General features: G+C 39.6%; 1 protein-coding gene across 3 annotated transcripts in view; it reads left to right on the top strand.

The window, feature by feature from the left end:
• Positions 1-210: 210 nt before the first annotated feature.
• The window catches only part of LOC139578480 (F-box-like/WD repeat-containing protein TBL1XR1), a 40,400-nt gene continuing 13,050 nt past the window's right edge, over positions 211-27,560 (top strand). For 2 of the 3 annotated variants that reach the window (XM_071406141.1, XM_071406139.1), the window contains exons 1-3: positions 211-474; positions 7,238-7,285; positions 9,442-9,507. The gene's annotated coding sequence lies outside the window, so the exon portion shown is untranslated. The remainder of the gene's footprint in view (positions 475-7,237; positions 7,286-9,441; positions 9,508-27,560) is intronic. The other variant, XM_071406140.1, reaches the window with a different exon arrangement.

The raw sequence follows: 27,560 nt of genomic DNA, 5'->3' as shown, positions 1-27,560 counted from the left end.
ATTTTATACAAATACTATTTCAACAACACTAGCTAAGTTATATAGGTACATGAAACACTATTTTATACTGCGACAGCCGTTTCAATATTTTTGTGTCCTTCATACAGTTTCTACATAACTGCAGAGAATTGCCTAGGCCTGCCTCATTTTTGCCTGGAGAGTCACCTCCTCAGTGTTTCTGTATCTGAAGCCGTTGGCTGGTTCTGAACCGTTTGGCTCTTTCTCCACAAGCAAGCAACCTTACAATGTACCCCAATTGCTTTTCAATCTAATTTTTTAAAGGATTTATCAAATGCTACACTTATGTAATCAAAACACATCGCTCATTTGGGATTTTAACTACCAAGCCGCAATCTCGGAGTAGATTTATAACGCTTTATTGTGACTATATTTTAGAAAATAGCGGTGGAGGAAGAGATTCCATATAAGGAGGACAGCAGAAAAGGCACCCGTTGTGTGATCTGGACAGTTTAAGTAAGTGTTTTCTTGGCTTTTCTCGTGATTATATGTAATATAAAATATACTACGAGACGTATTCATTGTACACTATTGTTTGTTGGTCGTTATCGTCAATTATTTCACTGTCACCAATGTTTATTTTGGTAATTTCAACAAGGTGGGGGATGGGCAGCGTCAGCGTGTGTGCGCGCGAAATAATGTGTGTGTGTGTGTATGTATGTGTGTGTGCGCGCGTGTGGTGACTAGCAGCTTGTTTCCTGTTCCTACCTACAACTTCACAGGGTTTGTAAGGTTGCTTGTTTACTAGCCAGTCTTTACATGTATGATAATCACTGCCAAGTATTTTAGATAAACCATTAGAACACTTTGACCATCTGAGCGGTTGAAAACGCAGATTTGTGGCCACAAATCTAGGTGTGATGTGCAAGGTTTGTTGTGATACATAGCTAGACACATATAAACATGCTAACGTTAACAACCATTAACTGTTGCTAACTACATAAAGGGATGTGGAAGGATGTATTTAGCCATATGTTAACTTCTATGTAATAAAGGAACAAAATCAGAGCTTATTGACAATTCAGTAATGTAACCCATGAGTGTGGGGGAGGGGAACCCAGAGTAAGCCAGACTACTCTAGCTCAACTTCCTTACAGTATAGCCTAGTTGAAATCCAGGAAATCATTAGTGAGGTTATGTAGATTTATCTAGCCAGCTACATAGGCTACACATATGATTTTCCTGCTGTATTGCTTAACCTAAGAATTTGTCTTTAATTGACATTTTGTAGGTTAAGCCTAGCTCCTGTTTAAAAATATATTGACCTGAATAGTGCAGTCTGACCACTGCTGTATTATATTATGGGAATATTCAATAAGTGAAATGATCTTTGATAATAACAATAGAACAAAGGTTATAACCCAATACTAGCCAAGTTAATTATCTGATTTACACACAATATGTATATATTCATATTTCATATAGACATGAAGTTTATTGTATTTGCTATGGAAACGTTTCGCTTAATCAATGTCTCACCCCCCTCTTATGTAGCTAGTGGTGGAGTAGCACAGTTATGTAACTGGTGCTTGACAGTAGACTGAAGGAACATGTGGGGGATGGGAAGGATGAGTGGATTTCAGTTCTACAGCAGCAGTTCTTTGTTTCATAGCTAGATTGCCAGGACAATGACAGAACAAGACATCAATATTAAATAATATGTTATTAGTTCCCATACCAACCCATATTTAATTTAAATGGCACATATTGTCAGAGATAGTCATTTACAAATTGAAATACAGTCAGAATTATGATCTTCAGGCATGGTCTTATTGTGTGTTCATGTGCTATTGGAAACTTGGGACTACTGATGAAACTCCCTGATACGCCAAGCTCCTGGAATCATCATAACTACGCATTTACAATGTCCAAAACAATTCATGTGAGCTTCCAAGTTGGACAAACTTGTGGGAAACCTGGATAGTTGTGCCCTGCGTTTTACAGTTAGGCTTGACAGTTTTCTAAGTGTCTTCTTGAACATAAGATTACACCAATAGGCTATCTGACAGTTGGTTGGCCTTATTTAGCCAAAATAATGTATTGAGCCATTGAGGGAAATCAAGTGACATCTGAGGGAGTGAGGCTTAGTATAGGCCTAATAGTAATAATGCTGACCTCTCCACACTAATCTGAAGGGGATTCAGCTTGGAAGGAATGATGAAGCCTTGTTGGGGGTTAGGATAAATCAAAAAGGTCTAATGTGTACACACAGAGAGATGTGAAGTTAACTCTTCCCTGGCTAATATAAATCAGTGCCAGGCTCTATGTTATGGACTTTTCCATTGCTCTACAGTTTGTTTTTCCTCTGGGGAGCCCAAGGATACAAACAGCAGCCCCTCTCCTCTCCCTGTTGACACTAGTCACATGGTGTGTATTGTGACCCCAGAGTCAAGTTCAACATTCTGAATGCCCCGGAGCCTAGAGCACCCAACCACTTTTAGAGTAGTGGCTCTAAAGGCATCAGCATGCTTCAGTTCGGCTGGCGGCTTGCCAAAGTCGGCAAGACGAACCGAACGAGTGTGCTCACATACTCTCTAAAAGACATTTGCTTGAAAAATTAGGAAAAAGCGGCAATAGTGTAAAAAGTTTTGAGAAGCCGTAGCCAGTTTACACTTCCTCAAAATAGTCCGAATTTATCTAACATAACTCAAGAAATCTGTTATTAATTTTATATCTAACTAAGATGTTTGGTGCAGTATTTCGCAATGAAAAATGTGCATGAAAATGAGTCGTCTCTCGTTGAATGACAACAGACTTTATTGAAGAATCCCTACTGTTGACCAATCACTGGCGAAGGGGTGTAGACTTCGGCTCCGGACATCAGTTTGCCCGTAGAAAAATGTTTGTGTGTCCGAACAGCTGAAAAAACCCTCACTGAAGTCCAAAATGGACAAAAACTTCATAAAATTCTTGTCATAATATATGCACAAACTCTTACGAACTGTTTTGGCTGAGAAGCATGCGGATGCCTTTTATCCCAAGGCATATCTTTCCTGTGCTGTAAGTAAGACGTTTTGTGACACAGTTTACAACCTACACATGCAGAATACATTTGCTGAAATTAATCTAGGCAAATTATTTACAGGTTTTAATTAAACAATTTTGTGAAAAAGATATATTTTTACATCCAGATGTTAAGTATGATTTTTACACTAAGAAACGCCCAAACTTGATTTGTTATGAATTGGCCTGGTGCCATAAGTGGTCTGTAGATATTTGTGAAAGTTAATTTATTCATTGGTTGTATCAGAAAATATTGGACACACAACATATGGACACAACTGATATTTCACTCCGTTTGCCCAAACTGTAGCCTAAACTATTTGTATAACATACATTTGAGATTCATGACTAGGCCTACATTACAGTGCACTACATTTGAAGAGTCACACAAAGCAGGGATTTAGCCAATACGTGAATCACTGAGACAGGTTTGAACAGTGCAAATGGCTAAGCCTATTACTAGGGTGTTGGCTAAGGGAAGAGTAACATTCCAAATACATCTGTCACGTGAATACTCCACTCACATTTCCCTTAATGGGTTCTAAAGATTTTCACTGGAATAGTTAAACACGCTGGGAAGAATGATTGTGTTGGTCAAGCAGAGCGATCAATGGAGGAGGAGGCAGCTTTTTTTGTGTGCACATAAAATGTAGGCCAATGTTCAAAACATTTGTTTGCAGCCAAATAGGATAAAGGCAGATTTACTTTTTTTAAGTAGCAGTAAGCTAAGAGTGACCTGCTTGGGGATAAAGGCTGTGTTTACATTGTCTGGTCTTTTAGATGGTGTACATAACTTCATGAGAAGTCTGATCTAATATGAGAAAACATGTGAAACCGATTTGTGTGTTACTGAGTTTAGGACTGTTATAAATTAGGAGTAGGCCTATATTAACTGGGTTTTCTTTTTCACAATATTAAAATAAGGTTGGCTAATGAAGTGCTAGTGGAATGGAATAAGGAAGTTCCTTATAACCTTTATTTGTTTGATTTCGGCCTAAACCTGAGCACAATGAGTCGCTTTCCATGCACGGCTATCTATTAAATCTAACTAAAGTTATCAGGGATTTGGCATGGACCATTCTCTGGTCTTGGATGGCCTAATTAAACTGTTCACTGCAGGTTTCGCTGGGGCTGTGAAAACAGCTCTGTCTCACTCTTGGTCACAAGGTGAATGATGAGCAAAGGTCTAGATTCTAGAATGAGGGAATTAGGCTATAGGCCTAGGTCAATACAATAATTCCCACATATTGTACATTGCCTTCATTGCAGAATGTAGGCTACAATAAAACATTTGAAAATACAGCAAGCTAGCAAACATGTTAAACTGCCATTTAATGACATGCTGGGTCTGTGGGATCTCGTTCTTCCAGCGCTGAGCCAAGTAGCCTGGCTAAGCATTTCCAGGATCTGTACTCCCAGTGTAATCCTAGCCTATCTTTCCCCATCTTAGAAACTCTACTATGGAATGTGATATATGCTGCAATAGCAGTGGGGGAAGGAAAGGATGAGAAGTTCCTTTGCTCTTAGGTCTTTCTCATATAGGCCATTGCTTACAACAGTGGTTGTCAAAGTGGGGGTCGTGGTTTTGGGGCGTCACGAGTGTGAAACTGAATAGGAAAAGTATATAATTTTCATCCATATTTTAATAGTCTACATGTAGCCTGCCGTTTGCATGTTAAATACCTTTGCCTATTGAGTGATTATACAGTATATATTTTTTAATCAACAGGAAATCAGCAAAAACGTTTTTGGGGATAATTTAGGAAATCTGTCCCCAAGTACAGCGGCTAAATCTAGTTGCCTACCCCTGCCCTATAGTATTGCACAAAATTGTAAAAAAAACAAAACTGTTGACTAATTACCAGTTATCAGCATAGGCGCTCAGTGGTGGGCACATATATCAGATTAGTGACCAGAAAGGACTCGCTTAAGATTCTGTGGTTTTGCCTCACAAAAACAGTGTGGGTCTACGTTTATATTATCCATATAAAATACTTTAGAAAAATCTAATACAGAGGCATATTTGCCAGAACAGTAAAAAGCTAAGTCCCAATTTCATTGATCATGTTCATATGTCAGCTAGGCCTACTTTAGATGGCTACTGGTTGTACGTCTAAAGATAGCTGCAACATCGCTGCCTTCAATATTATGGGATGAAGATGTAACATTCTGGCAAATTAATTATTGTATTTGTGAGGAAGAAAAGGGCTACCCAGTTGGCAACAAGCATTATACGGGCAGGCAGCCATTCAAAGTGATAGCGTGCAGTGCAGACAGACCATGCTTTCCCTCCGATCCTGCAACCACCGCTGCATACAGGTAGGCCATATGATTCTGCTTGCTCTGGACTCCAGAGAAGTGACATGATATCCCTAGTTTATGTTGGCTACTAACATGAATGACTTTCAGCTAAAAATGCAGGTGTAAAACGCAGTTTAGTTCTGTACCTTGCGTTTTGAAAATGCATTGCGTTTTTGGCTGTAATGACAGACTACATTTGCACAACGATTGTACGTGCATGTACGTGCGCGGGGGTCGCAAGCTTCGAACCACTGTTTTTTGGGGGTCGCGGGTCAAAAAGTTTGACAACCGCTGACTTACGACGTCTCTTAAATCTTTAATGAAAAGTGATCCCTGGTGTATAGGCTACTGTGTTGACTCTCATCAAATGGGCAAGAGGCTCTCCTTTCTTAGCACCTTTCAATCTGAAACTGTGTTACTTTGGCTAGGCTATTTGCTGATTTGGGTATCAAGGACCATCCTGCTACGGCTTAATAGTTAAAGACAAATCTGACGGCTGTAATTTAGCCAAACAAATGTTTCGCTATGATGTTGTCTGCAGAAGTAGTATGGAGAAGCAGACTTGAAGATTATAATTGATTGTCCCAACCAGCCTTACACTAAAGGTTGCGTATGATGCCAATGCAGTGGTGTAATGTACTTAAGTAATACTTTACGGTATTTTTACTTAAGTCGTTTTTTGTGGTATCTGTACTTTACTATTTATATTTGTGACAACTTTTACCTCACTACATTCCTAAAGAAAATAATGTACTTTTTACTCCGTACATTTTCCCTGACACCCAAAAGTAGTCGTTACATGTTGAGTGCTTAGCAGGACAGGAAAATGGTCCAATTCACGTACTTATCAAGAGAACACATGGGCTGCGTTTCATATTTAAAGTAGACAGCCCTCGGCCCTAAACCCTCATCCCTATGCCCCTGGGGGAATCCCCGCGGCCATATTTGTCGTCGGTCGAAGTGATTAGCATAGCAAGGGAAGTTTGCAACGTAAGCCCCTCAGCCCTCGTTTTTTAATGGAGTTTGCGAGTGTACAATTATGTTCACTTCGGGGCCTGAAACACCCCATAATTCAATTTGCGAAGATTGTACAACCGCTAAGAAATGTCCGCCAAAACTTAAAACCTCAATGTCAATATGGAGTCAACATACAAGTGTAAGTAAAAACGAATGTAAATAAGTTAGAAATTGTGCTACTAATGCACAAACACGTCTTATAAAAGTAATTCTGTTTTTGTTTGGTTAGCTTTTGGAAATTGTAGAAATAAAACATTTTCCTTCTTCAGAAGTAGCTAGGCAGGCTAACTTTAGTTAGCTAATTAATTTGCTAGCTATCATACAGTAGGTATATAATAATTATATAGTTAATATAAGTAGACATGCAATCCCTCGCCCCATGCCCTGCAAGTGTATACTCGTCAGACGTAATCAGAAGTGTCCACTTAATTTGAGGGCTGAGGGGACAGGGTGTGTATTTAAAGTGTTTAGAATTCAGCCATGGTCATCCCTACTGCCTCTGATCTGGCAGACTTACTAAACACAAATGTAAATGATGTCTGAGTGTTGGAGTGTACCCCTGGCTATCTGTACATTTTAAAAACAAGAAAATGGTGCCGTCCACTTTGCTTAATATAAGGAATTTGAAATGATTTATACTTTTCCTTTTGGTACTTAAGTATATTTAACCAATTCCATTTACTTTTGATATATTTAGAAACCAAATACTTTTACTCAAGTAGTATTTTACTGGGTGACTTTCACTTTTACTTGAGTAACTTTCTATTAAGGTATCTGTACTTTTACTCAAGTATGAATTGGGTACTTTTTCCACCACTGTGCCAATGATCCATCGCATTTGTTTTCTAACGCGTATTCATTGATTTTAATCAGCATCTCTTTTCTTCTTTGTCCTCAGACTGAAGAGGGATTACTGTCAGATATCTGAATGACACTCGGGCACATGGTAAGCACACTAACCTCCCTCTATAAACTAGCTGATGTCTGAGGTAAATCTCTAATGTTGAGTCTTTGCGTTAACAAACATTTTCATAAATGCCTGCTTGTACTATCAAAGCTGTTGCAGGTTGTTTTAATGTGAGTGAGTAATGATGGGGGCTATAGGCTATTGGTGATGAACTGCGTGCCTCATAGCAAAAGGCAGACTTGTTGCACCCACACAATGATCACTGTAACTTTAGGTCATTAGTGGGCTAAATGTGCTGCTTGAAAAACCTGCCTCTAAATGCTATAGATTAAAGGGAAACTCCACTCAAACACTATCTTTTGGTATTTTTTCCATTAGTCCACTGTTGATACAGTCCTAAAATGTTTTGCATGCCAGCAGTCAAGTTTTCAAGATATTGAACTTTTAAGAAGCAAAGTGTCACCGGTCACATCATCATGATGATGCAACTAATGAAAAAAATACCCAATATATATTTTTTGTGGATTTTCCCTTTAAAGCAGTGCTGCTTGTAAAATATATAATCTACTAGATTGGAACCACACTATCAGGAGTTTAGTTTAGTAAGTGATAGGCTGCTATCCTAGTATTGGCATTTTGCCATAGCCATCAAGTAGTGATGGGGGAAAAAATCAAAAGTTACATATCGCAATATTATTTTGGGACAATAATATATCGATATTTGACTCCAAGTATATAATTATTATTTTTTTGCTACTGTGGATAGCATTAGTTGGCGCTAGTCTGCTGTACCTGCGCCAAAACTCAGATATATTTTTTTATCCTATAGTCTGTTCTCCAGACTGATCAAAGTATCGTGATAATATCGTATTGTGAGGTGCCTGGCAATACCCAGCCCTACTATCAAAGTATCTGTAATGCCATGACACAATGTGCAAAAAAACTTTTGTTTAGGCCTTGTTACTGTTGTTTTGCTACCGTTGAAACAAGGTGATTAGTGTAACATCGGTTTGTTAAGGTCTTCAGGGATTTTTCAGGGACTTTTTCAATAAAAAAAAAAAATCATTTTCTGGATGGGATAAAAACATATAAACTAAAACCAGATATATGGTATGAATAATAGATAATGGACCTATATATATTTTTTTATAATCTTTGAAAACTATCATTCACAAAAATAAAGGGAGGCAGGGAGAATAATAATAATAAAAAAATAATTCTAGCAGTATTAATTCTCATTATGTTTGAGAAAAATGACATTGCATCATTCATGGCAAAATGCATAGAATTAGGTTTAAAACTGCAACATGGAGAAATTTCTAGAATTGCAGCAAATGAGCTTAAAATGTAACAATTTCTCAAAACCGCCAAGATGTGGGGGCTCTAATTTTTTCTCAGAAATTCAGCTGCGCCAACGGGCCAGCCGCGCCCATTTTCAAAGCCCCTGCCACACCCACCACCTAAGCCCCATTTTTATCCAGAAAAAACTCTGGTCTTACAATATCAGAAGTGCTTTCTCGAACATTGTCTTTGAACTACAGAAGGTTTTATTATGTAGCATTCAACAGAAAGCTTTAGGCTACATACCTCTCATGCTTTCACACTACAGGGGAAAAGGATTGTCTACTACTCTTCAGTGGTTTCTAAATGTCAACCTGAAGTCAGATGTACGTTGATATAAGTACAGTCAAGGGGAAGTGTGTGTGTGAGTTTATACCAAAAATAATGTTTTTTTTTATGACAATGTTGCTGCTAGGCTTATGTGTAGATTACTATCGACCAAGTTAGACGACACAATGACATTTGCTTACTGCTGCCATTGTCTCTTACTTTAGGGGCATCAATGAGAGGTGGATTGAATATGGGCTAAATTACAAAGGGATGGGCTGAATGTTATGTTGGGATGATCTTTTTAAAGCTTTGATTAAAGGGGAACTCATTACCATCTATGTTATTGCGTTGTTAACATTGTTTACTTACAATTTTGGGCCTGGAATGAATGCATCAAGCATGCTGCTTGCTAAACAGGTCTAACGATACTCTACTGTAAATATAGTGAAGATCGGTAAGTGTACGCCAGACAGACCATGGAGCATGTCTCATAACCCTTTCACATACAAAAGAGGCATTTTGTAGTGCTGCAGTATCAGTTTCCTAAAAACTGCTTAGTTTTAACCCTCCTGCTTGTCTTGCAGGTGCTGAGACTGGTGGACTGTACCCTTTCAAAACATATTTGTTGTGAAAACAGACTTACTACTGTGGTAAGTAGGGTCCTACATATTAGTTTCTCTATTGTGTTTTTGGCTAAATGCTGTGTAATTGATTTGCTCTTTTTATTGGATGTCTCTTTAATTCTCAGCTCTGAGAGCATAATGTGACAATCGTTATTGTAGTATAGCCTAGTTACTGGGGGAGGAAAAGCTCTCACGACAGCAGGCAGTGCTGCTCCGCTATGGCTCTGATTTACTGTAGTGAGTGGATAGTAGGCACAGAAGATAGAGAGTGCTGTAAGGTCACCAGGGTAGAGTGGAACCATTTTACTTGCATATGCGCCTAAGTATTCTGCTGTGCGACCTGACATTTTTATTTAGGAGCACCAGTGCATCTATAGTTGACAGAGAGAAAAGAATGAAGTCTGTACAGAATAAAAATATTCCAAAACATGTATCCTGTTTGCAACAAGGCACTGAAGTAATATTGCAACAACAAAAAATGTGCTAAGCAATTAACTTTTTGTCCTGAATACAAGGTATTGTATTGGATTTGCCTCAAACATAACACATTACTGTGTACCATTCTCCATATTTTCAAGCATAGTCAGGTCTCAACATTAACGCTTGTCCACTTACCCAAGGCAAGTTAAAAAAAAAAAAAAAAAAAAGGGTGGACAAGCAGATTGTTTATTTTATTTAACGTTTATTTAACTAGGGAAGTCAGTTAAGAACAAATTCTTATTTACAATCACAGCCAACCCTAACCCGAACGACATTGGGCGCCACCCTATGGGACTCCCAATCATGGCTGGTTATAATAAGGCCTGGAATCGAACCAGGTTCTGTAGTGACGCCTCTAGCACTGAGATGCTGTGCCTTAGACCGCTGTGCCACTCGGGAGCCCATTATAGATTTAAGTTGTCCGAATGGACAAGTAATAAAAATTCTAGCAAAAATCACAATATCAAACAATTAGGCTACTCCGATCATAATTGGATCATAATTGGATTGAAGTGTCATCTGGATGCGATGTTTTGCACACTGTCCTCCCAATCTCTGCAGAGTCTATCGGAGTGTAATTATTGTAGGCCTGCATTGACAGGCATGAGTGGTCTTTCAATCATGCAGTCGCGAGATGCGTTTTTGCAATCAAAGCGAGTCTAGCCGAGTTTGCACATTTGTTGATAATAATTGCTAATGAGTTATTTGCCCAGTTATAGCAATTTTTTGGTCAGCAATGAAAATCCTGGAAACATCATGGTGTGTGCATCAGCTACGTGTGGGCTGTTGCCAGAGGAGACAGGGCGAGAGAGACTTGCGCAGCAGGTTAAATAATGATATACAGACTAACAAGATAACCAGCCAATCTACACAATATGTTTTGAATTTGCTATCTTCCTAGTTAACTATTTAGCTATTAGCATGGATTAAAGTCATTGTCATGTCCGATGGGCTAAAATAACTTTCCACAGGCACTCGTGTATAACCAGGGTGCCCAGTTGATGAAACCAATGCTGCATACTCCGGTTGTAAAACCGTCTCTCAAGCGCTCAAAATTGGCTAAGTTCTCCTTTATTCTTTACTGTCCATGTAATTCTGACAAAATAAATAAAACAAAAATTGTATAGCCTAATTGACAAGTAACTCCTATGCAGTCAAGATCTCCCCTGAACACTGAATATATCTTAACATTTACATACATAGTGAACAAAAGTTTAAATGCAATGTGTAAAGTGTTGGTCCCATGTTTGAAGTAAAAGATCACAGAAATGTTCCAGACACACAAAAAAAAGGAATTTCTCTCAACTTCTTGGCACAAATTTGTTTATATCCCTGTTAGTAAGCATATCATCTTTGCCAAGATAATCCATCCACTTGACAGGTGTAGAATATCAAGAAGCTGATTAAACAGCATGATCGTTACACAGGTGCACTTTGTGCTGGGAACAATAAAAGGCCACTTTAAAATGTGCACACATACCACATTTTGTCACATAACTTGAGACATATGTGGTATTGTGTTTTGAGGGAGCTTGCTATTGGCATGCTGACTGCATGAATGTCCACCAGAGCTGTTGCCAGAGAATTGTTCATAAGCCGCCTCAAACGTTGTTTTAGAATTTGGCAGTACATCCAACAACCGCAGACTAATTATAATCACACAAGCCCAGGATCTCCACATCCGGCTTCTTCACCTGCAAAATAGTCTGAGGGAGTGCTGAGGTGTATTTCTGTCTTTAATAAACCTTTTTGTGGGGAGAAAACTCATTCTGATTGGTTGGGCCTAGCTCCCCAGTGGGTGGGCCTGGCTTCCAAGAGGGTGTGCCTATGCCCCTCCCAGGCCCAACCATGGCTGTGCCTTTGCCCAGTCATGTGAAATAGATTAGGATAGCTACTGGGTGTGCAGGCTTTTGCTCCAGCCCTGGTTGAACACAAGCGGATTGTAAAAAAAAAAAATCAGCTGCTCAACAGGACTTTGATAAGCTGACTCTGGTGTGTTTGAGTGGGGTTGGATAAAAAGCCTGCATACCCAGTAGCTCTCCAAATATTTTGTAAAGTAGCCTATCAGTGCAGTATTTTACTTTGTAGGGGGTTAAGTGCCTTGCTCAAGGCCACAACGGCAGGAGATATAATACATGGGATCAGAGACCAGCAGCCTTGTGAAGTGGTTCCTGACCATCATACAGCACGATTTTGAGTCAACTTTTTGGCCCATGGAGTTACAGACCTTTTTTTGTTTTTGTTGTTGGGACAAGTGACTGGAGCTTTCGGACAAGTACAAATCTGACCTACTAAAAAAGTGAATGTCAAGCCCTGATAGTGGTGACTGCATCATGTTATGGGTATGCTTGTCATTGTTTAGGACTGGGGAGTTTTTCAGTATAAAAATAAATGGAATGGAGCTAAGCACAGGCAGAATCCTAGAGGAAATGCTGGTTGTCTGCTTTTCACCAGACACTGGGAGATTGATTCACCTTTCAGCAGGACAATAACCTAAAACACAAGGCTAAATCTACACTGGAGTTGCTTACCAAGAAGACAGTGAATGTTCCTGAGTGGCCGACTTACAGTTTTGACTTAAATCTACTGGAAAATCTTATGGCAAGACCTGAAAATGGTTGTTTAGGAATGATCAACAACCAATTTGACAGAGCTTGAATAATTTTTTCAATAATAATGGGCAAATTTTTCACATTCCAGGTGTGGAAAGCTCTTTTTGAAGGCACTATACATTTTTCAACAAGGGTGCACAAAAAAGGTCAGCGTAGCGCCTTGGTGACTCTTGCATAACTCACTCAGGCAGATCAGGTTTCAGACCTCAGACCTCTCTGCACTGAAGTGGCAGGGATCCTCTGCAGAACACTGTCTTGTGATAAGCCTAATGGCTTGGTAGCATTGAATGAAAAATATTCTCTATTTTGAGAACATTATAGATTGAATAAAAAATCTCACAGGTCTACACTGGCTATTTGTATGTTGTGGTAGTGACGACTTCTTTGCCTTTACTAAATGGACCTTGAATGTGCTCCTGACATTGGGATTTATACTAGTATACTGCCCTACCAAGCAAAAAGGCAGTAACTGCTCATAGCATGGAACTGAGAAAAATGGCTTTTATTTACCTTGGTTTCACAGTAACTTTATGCAGTTACTGCTAACATGACCCCCATTTTCTCCTAAACACAATACAATAGAGGCAGGATACATCCACATGATTAAGCATGTATTTAATGTATAAAAAATGTATGACATGAACTCATTTTCGTCCAAATGAGCACTTACTGCCTTTTTGCTTGGTAGTGCAGTATATTGTTGGTCTACAATTGTTGACTTTACAATTGGAAGCAAGATGAATCGCTGTAGTTGATGAATAAGCTCTGGATCAAAAGGTGGAGAATTATGTGATTGGGTTTATTATAGTTTGTTAGGCCTGTTGATTCACTCCAACAAAAAGGCTATATCTGCTGTGAACGAAGTGCTACAGGCTCCATTTATCAGTATGCATTTATGAGGAAGTAGCCTGTAGGCTACACATGTATGAACATTTGTATGGATAATAACCGCTGTTTCCTGATGTAACAGGAAGTGTGTATTCATTCAACTTTGCAGAGCGCTAAGATAAAGTGATTAGTGAGGAGAAGATGAAAATAACATTTGCATGGCACATTGGAGTGAATAACGTAATTTCCATGTAAAATGACCCATGAGCAACATGTGAAGTTTATAGGAACATATCAAATATGGCTACAAATGAAAGGTAAGAGTCTCAATATTTTTGGCATATTAAGGCATAGATACATTGTTCAACCAATTTCCATACTAATATACAAAAATTAAGGAATAAGCAAATGCTTTTATTTCTGGTCACACAGATGGAAAAAGGGTCTTTAAAAAACATCTAATACAAAAAGTCTTAAGGTATTAGAAATACATCAAAATGCAATGTTGAATTAAAGGCACCTGCCATCTAATATCAACATTTATATTTAGTTTAGCAGGAATTTGCCTTCTGCAAGTTTAAGAAATATTGCCTAGTGTCTTGTGATTCTCTTACCACAAACTCACATAGCTTAAAGATATTTTGTAATTTCTCTCCCTCATGTGGAGGGAGGATTAGGAAAGTTCAAAGAAGTAACAAATAAAGGTAGACCTACCAATTAGTTAGTGTTTTTACTGATTACAATTTTGTTTGAATTATTAAGTGATTAAAACTTGGCACTTTGTTTTGAAATCGGTAACAATGAGTGAAAAATCAGTAGAGCACATTAGAGTACAGAATTGTCTTTGGCGGTGTACCATTTATACCATATACTGGGGTATTTTGAAGTATGGATGGTTTGGTTTTCAAAACTGTGAAACATTATAATAAAATACACATTTGGGGAGGGGGTCTGAGGATGTGACACTGCTTATAACTAACTATAAGTTAACTATCTAAGATGTGCCAAAATAAATGATCTCCATATCAAGGGTCTAGCTATGCATTTGGTTTGCTCACTTGCCACTTAGCTAGCTAGCTTGCAAGATAAAGCTTCTTGGTTACAGCAGAGGCAATCAATCCCCTCCTGGAACAAGGTCCCTGCTGCCTACATTTGTTTTGTGCAAAAAATAAATAGCATTTGGAAAGAAATAGTGCCCCTTGTGTGCACTGTTGGTAATACCATATGGTACAGTAACTATGTTAGGCCCTGATATGGCTATTATTTTTTATTATTTTATAGTATGAAGAATACAATTGAACATACCTTAATAAAATAGAAAGGATATTTTCTCAAAACGATTACAAAGTGTGCACATGCGGCTATTCTGTGTTGAGCCGTTAACAAAGAAACTGTTCTTCGGTATGCTTAATTTAGAGTTATTTATGCAACTTCAGTAGTGATACAAACTTTGGGCTATATGTTTTGATTTTTAATACATTCTAAGGCTGCATGATGGGACTCTATTGATGATTTGAAAAAAGTTGCAAGCTGCACATACCATCAGTCTCTCATTCAAAATTTGACAAGCGCTTGATAATATTCTCACCAGGCCTCGAGTTTACCGGTGGCATCCCCCTTGTGTGGCCGTAATGCCCCCTAAAAAAAGAATGCCTTTTGCGGCCAAAGTAAGTGCCCGGTGTGCCCTTGGGCTGAATATAATAATTATAATCCCCTTCTCCCGGCTGCAGTGCTCCGAAGCACCTCTCACTCACATGGCTCTCTCAGATGTAGCCAATGCCCGTCACGTGATTGAAAATCGACCAGCCTCAGAATTCTCACTTCCTGTTTGGATTTTTTCTCTGGTTTTTGCCTGCCATATGAGTTCTGTTATACTCACATACATCATTCAAACAGTTTTAGAAACTTCAGAGTGTTTTATATCCAATAGTAATAATAATATGCATATATTAGCATCTGGGACAGAGTAGGAGGCAGTTCACTCTGGGAACGCTATTCATCCAAAGTGAAAATGCTGCCCCCTATCCCTAAAAAGTTAATCAGTACAATCAAATAAGTCCCAAATGAAAGGGAAGCAGATTGTTTGACATCTGTAGCCCCATCAAATCATCCAAAGCAAGTTCAATAACTCAATGAATGCACACACTCCTATTGAATATGCATTAACCTGTATTATGAAGAGGCCTAGGCTACTTCTTGATTTACCCAGTTTGTCAATAGAGATTTACCATTCAAATAAATGCTTACCGTTATGTTGCCATGTAGTTAGAGTCAAATTGATTGTATGATTGTATAATTGATTCATTAATGCATACATTAATATATACATAAAACATTTCAAATGTAAAGTCATTGAACTCAAAAGTTGCCCAATGATTGAACAGAGCAGGAGCCATTCTGTGGCTTTGGCTAATATGCCTTCTTTTTTTTGCCATGGTATCTTTTTTGTATTGAGAATCGTGATGGTATCAAGTATCGTGAAATTAACCTGGTATCGGTATTGAAGTAAAAATTCTGATATTGTAACAACACTACAGTACAGTCCAGTAGAGTACAGTATAATGTAATGTACTTTACTTTACTGTCCTGTACTGTAGTGAACTATACTGTACTTTTCTTTACTTTACTGACCTGTACTTACTCTGCTGTGCTGTACTGAACTCTACTTTTATTTATTGTAAGGAACTATACTTTACTTTTCTGTACTATGCTGTACTGTACTGAACTCTACTTTGCTGTGCTGTACTCTACTAGACTATGCTCTACTGTGCTGTACTGTGATGTCCAAACTTGTGAAGCATAGACGTCTGTGATTGGTACAGATTTGGTCTGGTCTGGACAAACCAGTGTGTAGAATAATACCCAAACATTCAAAAGAGGACATTACATTTTTCTACCTTTGCGTACCTATTCAGGATACAGCACCGTCGTTACACAGTTGACTGGCGGCTGACAGAACGTGTTTACATGTCGTATTGGGTTCAACATGGGGATTTGTATTTGGCTGTTTAGAAGTTAAAAATTGGGGATCGTATTTTGATCATATTTCCAGAGGTTGCGTTGTGTGAAAACTAGGCTACCTATGGTCTGGTGAGTCCAGCAGTATCAGATGAATGTTGGCATGACCACTGATCCAGGAAAATAGTCTGGTGGAGAGATGGGACCTGTAAGATGGAAAAACAACATAATACTGACCAGTCTGTGACCAAGTCTATACAGGTCCAGAATCCACTTGCATAGGTTTTTAGCTCATTCGGCGAGGTTTAGTGCCTTAACAATGATTATCTTGCAGTTTTAATGGTTGCTGCGGTTGAGGTGAGGCGCGACACTCTCTCCGCTTTCGAATCATTTAACAAATCACCTTCATTTTCTAAAATGTGTCATTTCTTAGGGAGGATGTGTTCTTTTGTGAACACGGGTGCTACCATTTCCTTTCTGTGAAACTACAGCATGTGGACTGCATGCTAAGTTATGTTGTTGATAGAATCAAACCTTATTTAGGCTAGGTTATTGGTGTGGAATGCACATCATTGCTGCGTGAGCTTGCATAGAATGTCTGAGGTAGGCTGCACAATACTGAATGTGTCTGAGAAAACTAGGTCAAACTCCAATGTGCGTTCGCTCCACTCGGCCTTCAAGGAATGCAGACATTTCACACCTCCACATAGGAGGATGTCCCAGGATGACCCTATTTTTGTGACCTTAGAGCAAACCTCTGTGGAGAAGCCTTGTGACGGCATTTTCTTTGATCCCAATGCTATCTGTGTGGCAGAGATTAAAATAGGCCAGCGTCTGAGTCAGTGCTCGCACCACGGTAGTAGGTACTCACTGACAGAGAAATGCCCTTGCCAAGACATGCGATAGCGCTTCCATTTCCCACTCACTTTCAGTTGAGTTGTGTCAACTAGGTTTTACATTGAAGCCATTGCTATTTGCAAGTCCTAGGCTATACCACAGTCTATTATTAGGTCAGCATGGCAACACTTCTGCCTTTGTTTGACTTAGCCTTATTTGTTTGCTGACTTAAGCAACATTATTGTATTTGTCTGTTTAGGCGTGCATTTATACAGACTATATGATAAATCACTGCAGCAGTGATGAGTGTGTGTGTGAAAAATATGGACAAAGGAGCTCCAGCAGTGTTCATGTGTGTGAGTGTGTGTGTTCATGAGTGTGTGTGTGAAAAATATGGACAAAGGAGCTCCAGCAGTGTTCATGTGAAAAATGAGTGCACACTGAGGTTATGAGTATGAGTAGCTACCCAGAGAGTGGGATTGTAGCAGCTCATGTTGCTTTTGCTCGTTTACCCATGTCCAAGTTAACCACAAACGCAGCAGACAGGCATGCCACTACCATCTGTCACCTACGAGCACTAGAATGCCCTCCAAATTGATTGGGGATGGGATCTTGAACCTACAGTAATACCACAAGTTGGCATTACCTCAATACTTTTTGATACAAACCTGCTGTAGTGGGCCCTATTTATCTCTTAATATTGCACTTGCAAGGTCATTTTCAATACAGGTTCAAGCTGTGTTCATACATTTCCTTGAAAATTTTGTCCAGCCAGGACTTCATTGGTTCAGCTTTTAGATCAGGTTGCAGTTAGTGAAGGTTGTTTATAGCATGTCTGCCACAGGAGGTTGGTGGCACCTTAATTGGGGAGGATGGGCTCGTGGTAATGGCTGGAGCAGAGTGAGTGGAATGGTATCAAATACATCAAGCGCACGGTTTCTATGCATTTGATTACATTCACTGCGTTCCGGCCACTATTATGAGCCATGCACCCCTCAGCAGCTTCCTGTGATGTCTGTACATTGGAGGAGGTTTAGCTGAGTGACACGTTCATGTGACACAAAATGCAGTGCAGCAAATATTTCGTGTTTTTATTATGTAAAATACATATTTAATAGGTCTAACTAATCGGATTATCACTTTTTTACACCCTGAAAGATAAGTTGCCTGCGACTTTGGTTCTGACTTAGTGAGTCTAGGGGAAAATGGAAATGATGCAGGTCCTACTGTGCGAGCAGATGTGTGCTCTGCCAATATACTTTATAGCCTAGCCATTGACAACACATAGCTAGAGGACTCTTATAATGTATCAATAACAGAGGAAGTTCATTTAAACCCATTTGTACTCCCCCATACTAACATATTCCCCTTATTCACAACATTGTGAGGGATGTGTACTAAACTGTAAAAGTAGGTCAACCAAGGTTAATCTTCTGTGACACTGTCTGCTAGCATGTGGCATGTATGCCTAATAATCACAACTCATTGGTAGCCCTCCTGGAATGATCAGGCAGAAGTTCCTTCAGTCAGAAGTCTGTTAGAATTGTCAGATCGCCATACAGTAATATCTAGGGCAGGGATGGGCAACTTTGATGGGGGTGGGGGCCACAAAAATCCGAACTCATCATGAGGGCCCGCAGTGGCTCACGGGTCTGCAGTGGCTCACGGGTCTGCGTACCCACATCCATACACCCCCCAACCCCACCTTGCGAGCAAAACAGTTTAGCGGCCCTCCTCTTAACAGCGGAGAGGAGTTATAATTTCCTTCAATTCTACACATTTTGCCATTGGGCATAGAGAAAATGTTGCAGTTTTAAGAAAGTTTGTTGCAATTCTACTAGGGCTGGGAATTGCCAGAGACCTCACGAGATCGCACGATGATATTATCACAAGTTGATATTATAGGTGCCGATACGATATGTTTTGCGATTCTCACGACCATTCCATGGTCCAAACATATTGCTTACCATACAGTGTCTCTGCTGCAGAGGGACAAGAGAGAGCCATGAGAAAATTATGTTTTGATCAGTCATGGAAATAAAATAATATATAAATATAATATAAAATAATATAATAAAATAAAATAGAATTGCCTCTCTATTTAAAAAGATGGAGAATAAGCTATGAAGGAAACATACTGGCGTTTTGGTGCAGGTACAGCCATCTAGCGCAAAAATAATATCGCGATATTGTCAAAACGATACGATATAACGTCAAATAATATCCCAAATATGTAACTACCGATCCCCCCCATCGCTAAATTCGACACATTTTGCTGTGGAGTGAAGATTTTGACATTTTATAACAAATTTCACGTAATTCTACTTATTTTTCCATGGGGCAGAGAGAAAAATGTACGGTTTTACAGCAAATTTTCTGCAATTCTACACGTTGCGTGTGGAGAGACATTTTTGCTGTTTTTAATATGATATCTGAGTGAGTGATTCACAAAATCAATAGGGCCCCCCGGTCAATAATTCAACTATGATAACTACAAGTCTAAATAGCTGGCTTGACTAATTTACCAATCTAAAAAATGTTAGCTGACATGGGGTAATTGAGTGACTTAACAGAATTGACATAACAGAAAAATTGCTGATGCACAACCAAATGTTGAAATTGCACCTAGTGTATTCTACTATTCTAACTCTCAACAGTTTGGAAATTGGAACTTGATTCCACGGGCCTACAAATGGGTTGCGCGGGCCTCCAGTTTCCCTGATCTAGGGGATGTTAACCGTATAGTGCCCTTTGGGCTGGATGATATGGCCAGATTATCGTATCACAATATATTTATCAATACGGTATTGATCGTATTTTGTTTTTTTTATAATAAAAGTTATACATTTAGTAGTGCATTACCCTATGGTGGCAACAAATACATTCTGAGGGATTTCAATCGGCTTTCTCCATTTTGATTGTTTTATACTGTTCAATCAAACAGGAATAATTTTCAGCATTTTTCATCAATTTATGCATTTCCTGCACTGATTTGATATCACTTCCACTGCCACATAGGGCTGCATGATATGGACAAAAAATGTAGGTCTTATTTTTAACCGAATACTTGGAATTTAGATAAACACTTGGGTGAACTGTTTGAATCATGAAAATGTAAATGTAATTCAAATTCTGTTGTTAGAATATTATAGTGGGCTCTTTGAATACAGTGTTTGACATGACGACAAATTAAAAAGCCAGGGAGGAGTTATTGTGTCAGAGTAGGAAACAAAGTGATAGCCAGTGTTTCCAAGGGGACTCTGTAATCTTTGGCTACATTAAATATCTTCTCTTCATGTAGCTTAGCTGTATTAGCTAGCTATGTCTGACTCAGTACTTTTATTAGCTAGCTAGCTAGCGATTAGCATTAGCGGCTAACATGATTTATTTTAGCCACAACTTGTTGGAAAAGAAAAACTAAACAAATGGTGTAATTATAGAATACTTGTGGATTTATATTAAGAAGCAAATTGGAAAGCAGCATTGTCATCAACATCTTGTTGCATCTGCTGTATTGACCTTGCAGACTGAAGAGTGAACGGCAAGTGATCTCGTGGTCGAGCAACAACAACTGCTCTCCTTGAGTGACGAGGGGCAGGACTTGGTGAGAGAGGGATAGCAACGACTCAAGTAGCGGACGTTACACACTGCGGACTGGCGTATTACATTTAACAAACCAAACATTGAAATACCATTATAGAAGGTAAAGTAAAAACCCAAACAGGACTGCGCATCAATACCGGTATAAAGTAAAATACGGTATACCGATCAGCCCTAAATGCTCTTACTGTCTTTGTTGCAAAACTTGTATTGCCTTGAGAGAAAGGAAAGAGGCAGATCTTTTGAGGCACACGTATGCAAGAGCTGGGTGTTGTAAGAGTAGCTAGAATTCATACACGCCCAATAAAGTCTGTATCCCAAATCAATTGGAAAAACTTTAAGTTGGGATCACCAGTGCTCCCAATGGAACATTTTAATTTAGAGCCCTGCTGGTGTGAATAGGACTGAATGGCTCACTTCAGAGAGAAGTTCATGGTTAATTAGGGAGGTTCCTGAAAAGCCCTTGCCTTAGTAATGTTGCCAAACAAGTCTTTGACATGACTTATCAGCCATCTCAAGAGGACGAGAGTTAATCTGTTTTCCCAGCCAAGTGCATGTTTGTGTGTGTCTGTGGGTGTCTGCGTCTGTCTTTGTGGCTGTATGTGTACTTTTTAGCTCCTTGTAAAGCATTCTGAGATAAGCCTGTCTGTCTCAGTGGGGGAAACAATATAGGCTAGTGGCCAACCCTCAAAAAGGTCTTTCATTTTTTGAGATACCCCTATCCGAGGTAGAACAAAAAAGAAACATGTTTTTTCACATCTCTTATGTCTCCCATTTCTGAAATGGATGGTTGTGTAAAAATATTTTACTGCAAAAGTGGTTACCATAAAACTTTAATTAAACACAGTCTCAAATAGCCGCCTGTCCCTTTTAATAGCAGGGCAACGGCACAAATTTCAGCAAATAAACACCTGTTTCAAATAAACACAGGGTCTAAATGAATTGTTTACGATGTTGCCATTAATTGTTTACAAGGTTTGATTGATTTGTTGCGTTAAATAATTCAGTAATGACTTGAAAATCATCCGATTTTATAGCAGTTTCTAACAGTTGAGAACTGCTAGCTAACTGGCAAGCAAAAAACAGTCAACAACTTAAGGAGTACAGACCCCCAGAAATCGTCTGATCGCCCTCTAGTGGCAAAAGTAAGAGCTGCCGAAAATGCACAGTCAGAGAAGAATAGTTATTCAGTCAAGGAAAAGTAAAACAATTCTGAAATAGAGGGATACTTAGACAAAGAAACATGACACAGTGTGTTAATGATAACACAGTGGAGGAAATGAAATGTATTAAAATGCTGGAAGTGAATGCATGAGTTAAACAAATAACTATGCAAATTAGCAAAAGCTGTGTGCATTAAGGAAATAGACACCTGGCTCAAATAGAAGCCTTTCTCTAATAAGCGCCTGTTGTGATTTAACAAATAAACGCCCAGGCTATTAAAGTTTTACGGTAAATTAATATTGTGACACCCCCCCCCCTAAACTCCAAATGTGCAGAATATGCCTGGCTGGTGGGGGGGATGGGCCACATAAGCTCATGTAACCCAATATTGCAAGCTCTGATATTGCAAAAATGTGGAGTACAAGTAGTCAGATGTCTGCACCTACATACACAAACTAACAGCATTGGGATATCTCAATGCAACTTGGAAATATAGACCTGTAAACACAGAGCTACAATAGGTGGGAATATCAACTATGAATATTTATGATACATTTTAATGTTTCTGGTAGCTGATAAATAGACAACTTTCCAAGACAAATTCAGTGCTGTATGGTCCAGCCTGCCCAAAATACATAGTTAAAATGTTTATGTTGTGACTATTGTAATCCAATCTGCCCTTAGGGAAAAGGGTGGGCACAAACACATCTATAGCAGACAAAAGCACCCTGAGGATGGTCAAACTTAAACAACAAAGATGCTGTATGTCATTGTGTATGGTGGCTGGGGATTGACTGTTTGATAATGGCCTTTGTGCACCATGCTTGACCAACTCCACCTCCTCTGCAACCCATTTACTGTCCATCAAAGCCCAGGGATCATCTTCAAATATATATGTGTGTGGCGCAGTGCTACGTCCCTCGTAATGCTTCTTAGTCGTCTATGACCTACACTCGTAAGTAACCTCTAGTTGACCTGAGGTTGCCCTCACCGGTTCTGTCACTCTCCTCATCTCCAGCTGGGCCTGCACCAGACCATAATCACAGCCAACCCCCCCACAGTTAATATCAGCCAAATAATCATCCTAGCTGACTTCCAAAGTAATGTGAAGGAATATATAGGACGTGACCTGCAGGATTTTTGCCACATTCAACATAAACTCTACCCACAGGTCAATTAGGCGTTGGAAAGATCTAAGGGCAGGGGTGTTTATGACAGCCTTTTCACACTCTTCTTCACAACCAGACAACTAGGCCTAACCAATACACTACTGAAGTATCCCCAGCATCATTCAGGTTAAGATAACATTCAAATGAGTCAATGGGTCTTGCTGGCATGCAAGCTGTATCTCCTGAGTGCCTGCACCTTAATAAATACCAAACCCAACTGTTGTAGAATTGGAAATGGATCAACACACAGCTCCAATACCCCGCCAGTCATACAGGATAACCGTTAAGCTGTACAATCTGGTCAGGCTCCATAACTACATCCACCACTGGCTACTTTCTCTCCCCACCCTGTTAGGACACACTCATGTCCTGGTCACCTCAAAGACTTTGAATCAACCTTGCACACTTTGTTTCAGTGGGAAAAATAGGGAAGTGGTTAGAGCTGACAGATTGCTTTCCTGTAACTTGGTTATGCTACTATGTCACTGGCGTACCGGACATTCCCGCAGCCCCCGCAAGTCGGGTGTGCCCACGAGCTCTGGGGGTCCATGCGCCTGTCATCGATGTCAATTTGTATTCATTTTTATAAATCATTTTGACATTAATCCTCCAATAAGCCATTCATAAACCTTTTTATTTTCCATATGTTCTAGGAAGCTAAGTGTTTGTTTCTTGGGCTTCAGAAATGTGACTGAAAAAGAAAAAAGAAACTGATTGAAAGTACGAGGGGATATCAGTGAATAAATGCCATTGTCAAGGCTACGGCAGTGCCAGTGCAATGAGTAGAGTTTACTCAGGTGTTCAAAAGCTCATATCAGACCGAGAGCCTAATGCTTCTTATGTAGTTCTTTGAGTTTTAGTTAAGAAACTATGTCTTGGCAGAAGCGACAGTTACAGGGATGGTAAAAACAGCTTGATTGCCGTAGCAACATCAGGGAAACTGGGCAGAAGGGAGTTGTTTCAAATACATGAGTTCTGCAACATCTTTAATTGAGCCTCTCATTCTAATTGCCGGCCTTAACACGTTACGGAAAGAGATTAACTGTATAGGAAGCTCTGGGGACAGGTCATCTGGGTACTGGACAGCCAATAAATTGGCAGATATAAACAGATTATCATCTTTAGCAGACAACAGTACTTGACAAAAAAAAAGCTGTTTGCGATTTCTTTCATACTGGTGAACTGGCATTTGAGTTGTGTGATTGCATTATCAACAGTCCCTTATCGCTGGTACGCTACATGACCAAAAGTATGTGGACACCTGCCCGTCGAACATCTCATTCCAAAATCATGGGCATTAATGTGGAGTCTCCCCTTTGCTGCTATAACAGCCTTCCACTAGATTTTGGAACATTGCTGCGGGGACTTGCTTTCATTCAGCCACGGGCATTAGTGAGGTTGGGCACTGATGTTGGGCGATTAGGCCTGGCTCGCAGTTGGTGTTCCAATTCATCCCAAATGTGTAAGATGGGGTTGAGGTCAGGGCTTTGTGCAGGCCAGTCAAGTTCTTCCACACCGATCTCAACAAACCAATTCTGTATGGACCTCGCTTTGTACACAGGGGCATTGTCATGCTGAAATAGGAAAGGGCCTTCCCCAAACTTTTGCCACAAAGTTGGAAGCACAACATCGTCTAGAATGTCATTGTATGCTGCAGCATTAACATTTCCCTTCACTGGAACTAAGGTGCCTAGCCCGAACCATGAAAAACAGCCCCAGACCATTATTCCTCCTCCATAAAACTTTATAGTTGGCACTATGCATTGGGGCAGGTAGTGCTCTCCTGGCATCCGCCAAACCCAGATTCTTCCGTCGGATTGCCTGATGTTGAAGCATGATTCATCACTCCAGAGAATGCGTTTCCACTGCTCCATTGAGTCCAATGGTGGGAACTTTACACCACTCCAGACGACGCTTGGCATTGCGCATGGTGATCTTAGGCTTGTGTGCGACTGCTCGGCCATGGAAAGCCATTTCAAGAAGCTCCCGATGAACAGTTCTTGTGCTGACGTTGCTTCCAGGGGCAGTTTTTCGGTAATGAGTGTTGCAACCGCTGACAGACAATTTTTATGCGCTTAAGCACTCGGAAGTCCCGTTCTTTGAGCTTGTGTGGCCTACCACTTCGCGGCTGAGCAGTTGTTGCTCCTAGAAGTTTCCACTTCACAATAACAGCACTTACAGTTGACCTGGGCAGCTCTAGCAGGGCAGACATTTTATGAACTGACTTGTTGGAAAGGTGGCATCTTATGACGGTGCCACGAAAGTCACAGAGCTCTTCAGTAAGGTCATTCTACAGCCAATGTTTGTCTATGGAAATTGCATTGCTGTGTGCTCGATTTTTTTAAATTATATTTATTCATTTTTAATTTATTTTTTACACCTGTCCGCAACAGGTGTGTCTGAAGTAACTGAATCCACTAATTTGAAGGGTGTCCAAATACTTTTGTATATGTAGTGTAGGTCTTAGGAAAGACTGTCTGGGTTGGCAATACTCAGTATGGAAAATAGTCGGGCCCGCAACCTGGACCAGAGAAACTGCGTTATGCCAGTGTAATGTGTGCTTGTGTCGAAAGGCTTGTTATTATATTTTGCGGAATTGCCCATTGTTGATATGCTGTAAGTGTGTGAATGAGATTTAAACATGAAAAGCGAACACTCATTGTAAAGCTATTTTTCTTCAAGTATTCAAACGCAATAGGCATGGCAGTGCCACTCATCTTTCTAGATATACCTAGAGTCTTATGAAGCACTTTTGAAAACATAATAGCACATTCAATACATAATAAACAATGGCAACTTATATGCAGGCAAAAGTGTTTGAGTGAAATCATGTTGGCCATGTTGGATTCAGATTTAAATGTATTTACACTAAAACATTCTTTAAGGGTATGAGTGTTGTACACAATTCTGAAAAAATGCCAATCTACAAAATGCATATTTACATGTGATCTAAACATCAAATGGAATTATGGCAGCCATATTTGATTTTCAACACCATATTGGATTTGAGGCAAAGTCCATGATGGCTCTGTGGTGACCTCTGACTTAATTCCAAGAGTAGGGGCTAAAGAAACAAAATCCTTCAAGGAACCTGGGACTCAAAAAAATCTAATTCCAATGTCGGAGCTCATTTGTTTTCCATAGAGCAGATTACACTAGCCACAAGGTCAAAAAACATGTGTAACTGTATGTCTTTTTGTCAGGCAGGACAATACAGCACTGAATGAGAGCAAATTTGACTTGGAAAGTTCTCTATTAATCATTTATCTAAAATTAAAGCATACATTCATCATAAAAATTCATAGTTGACATTTCTGCCTATTGTATCTGTGTGTTTACAGGTCTATATTCCCAAGATGCATTACGATATCCTAAGGCTGTTTGTCTGTGTATGTAGGGCAGACAGCTGACTACTTGTATTCCAAATTGTAGCAATATTAGAGCTTGCAATATTGTGTTACATGAGTTTATGAGGCCCATCCACCCTCCAGCCAGGTATTATGTTTCACTTTTGTAGTTTAGGGTGTTTGCCACAATATATATCAATTTAACAACTTTTGCAGTAAAATATTTTTCAACAACTATCCATTTCTTATATGGGAGATATTATGGATGTGAAAAGGCCTAGTTGTGTCTACAAAGTGAGTCAGCTCGGCTCCATAGGCAATGTGTATGTTGTGTTCTATTCTAGACCAATGGCTGTAAAGGTGGCATAATCGAACATCATGCAGGAAGAGAGGCTGTGAAACAGTGTTGAGCAATATTCATATCAATGGTTAAAATTATAAAAGACCACGGACACCTACCATATGAAATGCCTATTACAATCACTTTGGGTTGTGTGTGTGAGTTGTAAACAATGTGACTCCTGAGAGCAAAGATGTGAAGTGCTCCATCTCTACAGCGGTGCGCTCTCGCTCTCTCAAAATAGACCAAAACCTCATCACTTAGATATGGCGATGAAAAGGGAATGAACTACGTCTCTGTTCAAGTATAAAAGCAGCTGACAAAATTGCAAACAAACCACATCCTATGACAGTTTTTGTCAATTATTATGTGCATCTGTCCAATAGGCCTACACTTCTCTGAAGAGAATTAATGATGGTCGACAAGGTAGTAAAACTTCAATAATACTATCTTCAGTAGCTGGGACTACTAAGATTGCACCTCCCCTGTAGAGTTCTGTTATGGTTATGCAATGTTTTGACATGGAAATGAGAATGTGCTCCAGTAATCTAACGGCAATATGCCTCTTCAGATCTGATGTATCTTTGGGTGAATGTACAATTCTGCATGTCTGGCTGGCAGAGATTGCTCCTTAATTGGGATTGCTCAGCACATAACATAGCCTAGTTACAGAAAGGGGCCCATATTATAATCACATGGAACCTTAAGGTTTGTGTTTTGTGCTCGATCTAGAAATGCATTTTGG

Source organism: Salvelinus alpinus, chromosome 6 (assembly GCF_045679555.1).
Source record: "Salvelinus alpinus chromosome 6, SLU_Salpinus.1, whole genome shotgun sequence".
NCBI classification, from domain to species: domain Eukaryota; kingdom Metazoa; phylum Chordata; class Actinopteri; order Salmoniformes; family Salmonidae; genus Salvelinus; species Salvelinus alpinus.
This window is presented reverse-complemented; position numbering and strand designations above follow the sequence as displayed.